Source organism: Microtus ochrogaster, unplaced genomic scaffold (genome assembly GCF_000317375.1).
Source record: "Microtus ochrogaster isolate Prairie Vole_2 unplaced genomic scaffold, MicOch1.0 UNK84, whole genome shotgun sequence".
In the NCBI taxonomy this organism is placed as follows: domain Eukaryota; kingdom Metazoa; phylum Chordata; class Mammalia; order Rodentia; family Cricetidae; genus Microtus; species Microtus ochrogaster.
The window spans coordinates 935,445-939,415 of NW_004949182.1; the positions used below are offsets into that span (position 1 = coordinate 935,445).

The window sequence follows — 3,971 nt, forward strand, 5'->3', positions numbered from 1 at the left end:
TTGGAATTACAAGTGTGTACTACCATGCCTGTTTAAAGAACCTTTATTTAATATAATATGTCATCAGAATGTGAATGGGTGCACTTTAGGGATTGAAGGAGTAAACATATACCTGTGCAACTTGAAGTCATTTCAATGCTTAATGCTTACAAATCTCTATTACAGAACTAGACCAACGATGGCACGCTTTAGTAGATTGGAAACCCTTTCAACATATTTTATTCTATAGATACTTTCTTTGCACTGGAGGTATCTGTGTCGGCTAGCTGCATATCAACCTGACACAAATTAGAGTAATCTGAAAGGAGAGAACATCAACGGAGAAAATGCATCCAGGAGACCAGCTGTAGATAACTTTCTTTATTACCGATTGATGAGAGAGCTTCCAGATCATTATGGGTAGTGCCATCTCTGGCCTGGTAGTCCTGAGTTATATAAGAAATCAGGAATAACAGGCAATAAAGAGCAAGTCAGTAAGCAGCACTCCTCCATGACTTTTGTATCAGCTCTTGCTGTCAGGTTCTGACCCTGCTTGAGTTCTTGCCCTGACTTCTTTTAGTGATGGACTGTGATGTGCAAGCATAAGCCAATAAATATTTTCTCTAACTTGATTTTGGTCACAGCGTTTCATCACAGCAAGAGAAGCCCCGACGAAGAGAGTATCTGAGCACAGGTTTTAGGCAAAACTGTGGTCTTTGTTATATTTTTCTATTGTATATCTTTAGTGTTCCTCATAATGCTGACTCCATTTTCCTTATTGTTCCTTCTTTACCACAAGCTTCATATTCTTATTCTTGATTCTTTCAGAATTGAATCACTCATAGGCATGATTTGAGGTGCATCCTCCCACTGAAGTACATCATGAAAGGCCAATGCTCCCTTTTTCATTGCAACAGGACACTTGCTCTCCCTGAGTTCCAATGCAGCCAGCTGTCAGATGCCAACTGGCCTTGTGTTCATGATGAATGCTAAACAAGAAGGCAGCACTGACAGAGAAGAACAAAGGATAGAGCTCTTTTATTTTAATTTTGTAAAAAGCCTTATTTCAAAACAAATATTTACTTGTGATTGTAAAATCAAGCACAACTGAGCCAATGAAACTCTAAGATAGTAACGGTGGGAGAACATTTATACAGCCTTCATTAATGATAATGACTATATATAAAAATTAATTTTTTTGTTAATTAGCCTTTTTATTTATTTGTTTGTTTGTTTATTTATTTATTTATTTTTAAATTGAAGGTCCCTTATTGATCCTGCTTTCATGAGTGGCTGAGAACAAGGGGAAGGGGAGGGCAACCAGCTGGTAAGGGAGGGTCATTTCCACATTTCATTTCCACATGGAACTTAACACACAAGCACAGAGTCACTATTGTGGTTAAAAGTTGGCAGCATGGGGTGGGGGGATGAGGAGTAGGGGTGTCATTAAAAAAATAGGGCAGGCTCCCCCCAAAACTGGGTACCTGGGAAGAGACTTGGTCTGCTTCAACCCAAGAGGAATCAGAAGATCAAAAGCAGTTTGGGAAGGCCAGAACCATCAGGGTGGAGGGAGAAGGACGGTCCACGGGGTGGGGGTGGGGCATTTGGCAACTGGGGTGAAGGGATTACCCTCCCCCTGCTGAGATCCCCCCAGCCCCTCAGGTCTGGCAAGAAAGGGACAGCCTGCAACACCCATGAGCAGGTCTGGGGCTGCTAGATGCTCCAGGCAGGGGGCTGGAGGCGGCACACAAAGGCTTGCCCTCCAGGGAGATGACAGCACTGCCACCTAGTTTCTCTGCCAGGGTGCAGTGGTCCTTGACCTCCTCGTGGAAGTTTGCTTGTAATTCACGCTTGATTCCCGTCAGCTTCTTCTTGATGGTATCCTTGGAGCTGGCGTAGATCATTTTGCTCTTAAGGGGTACACTCTCAGGGGCCCAGAAAATGAACTCCAGGTCCTCCTTCTTGCTCTCCTTGGTCTCGTAGGTGGCATCGTAGAGAGCGTAGCGGCAGTCCTTGTCTGGCAGCATCTTGACAAAAGTGGTGTAGAGATGGTCCACAGTCTGCCCCACATCTCCTACCAGGGTCTCCTTGCCCTCCTCCAGGATGATGTTCTTCTTGTCCTCACTCAGGCAGAAGAGCACCGCCTTCTTGCATTTCTTCACTTCTGGCGTTGAAGACTTGCGCACTTTCATGTCATTGAACACCTTGATGACACCATCAGAGACAGCCACACCAGAGGTCATGTTTCTGGAAGCGAAAGGGAGATGGGGAGAGCTACAAAAGAACTGAGCCGCTGCGGCTGCTACCGGGATCTGACTGAACCTATAAAAATTATTTTGAATGTACTTGTTCACCCTTAAAATTTGCTAAACCTTGAAGAGCAATCAGGGTTCCCTGACCTGTGGGAAGTCCAAGGACCGCCCACCTCCATCCAGGTTTAGTAAGTTGAGCATACAAACTGCCTAGGCTCCCCCAAAGCCAGTATGTGCAGTAGGATCAAAAACCCATTGCCATTGTTCTTGAGTTCTCAGTAGTCCTCATTGCCTGCTATGTAAGTACGGTTTTATCCCATGCTTTTTCAGACCCAGGCTAGCTGGTCTTGGTGAATTCCCGAAAGATCATCCCCATTGTCTCAGTGTGTGGGTGTACCCCTCTAATGAGGGAGAGGGACTTGATCGGGGGAGGGGGAGGGAAATGGGAGGCGGTGGCGGGGAGGAGGCAGAAATCCTTAATAAAAAAATAAATTAAAAAAAAAGAAAGTTGCAAAAGAGCTAAGGATATAGCTCAGCAGTAAGAGAGCTTTGCCTAGCAGATTGAGAGATCCTAGGCTAATGTTAGTTCCGTGATAATTAAGTAAATAAGCAGATACTATGTTAGCCCTAAGTGTGCAGGCTAGACCTGCACTTAGAGGCTGCAGGTTTGAAAGTTGTAACAAAAAAAGAGAGAAGGTGCTATTGTTCTAATAAATGCTTTTAAATAGAAAAAAACAAAAAAAATTTGCTAAACCTGGTGTATTTCTGGAGTGTTTAATTTAAAAAACAAATAGTAGATATGATCATTACATACATTGATTTTTAAACTATTTTGTAAAAATTAGTAAAACAGAAAAAACAATCCTTTTAGATCTTTAAAGAAGGATTGAAGTACAACTTTAAGGTGTGGATCACAGTCTTCTCAAGGGCATGGTAGATAATTGTGCATCGGCGTGTTCTGGATCAGGGAATGCTTAATGCACTGATATTTTTGAGGCTTTAAAATATAGCCTCAAACAGAAAAACACAGGTTCACGAGGCACTAAGCTTTTCACTGTTTGTGGAGGAGCAGGATATTAAAATGTTTGTTCATTTACATATATGTAAATGCATATATATGCAGATTAAGAAATGGCAATGCTTACCAACAGGCTATTGTTGAAAGCTTTGAATACATGAATACTTTTGGAATAGTGATTGGGTATATAGAGAAAGGAGAAGGGTGTATTTTCAGTTTGTTTTCTTTATGGTATAGCACTTGAGCCATGTAAAGCACTTCATATTATTAAAATTAGTAATGTTATGAAATAACTAAGCCAACAGGAAATTCTCTCTCTCTCTCTCTCTCTCTCTCTCTCTCTCTCTCTCTCTCTCACACACACACACACACACACACACACACACACACACAATTGCAACACAAAATCAGAAGCTAAGATATACAAACAAAAGACCCATAAGACAAAAATGCCCAAGCAAAGTAATCTGAAACAAAAAGTCAACACAAATAACATGAAATTCATTCTGTGTTGACTATTTACTGTTGACATGAGGCCTATTCTGGTATAGTTAATATATCCAGTGAGAATTCTTTTAGAGAAAACAGCGTTTTTCTTTGCAAGTGGGTATTGATTGAATATAACTTCGTGGCTAAATTTGGGAAACCATCATGTCCCTTATACTTCTCAGTACGGGTACCGTCGAATGTGTGCAGGCTCTGTGCCTGCTATTACAGTCTCT

The 3,971-nt window shown here is 41.9% G+C and overlaps 1 pseudogene; it reads right to left on the bottom strand.

Moving 5' to 3' along the window:
• Positions 1 to 1,475: 1,475 nt before the first annotated feature.
• LOC101990785 lies at positions 1,476 to 2,222 on the bottom strand (annotated as a pseudogene).
• Between the last annotated feature and the right edge of the window lie 1,749 nt (positions 2,223 to 3,971).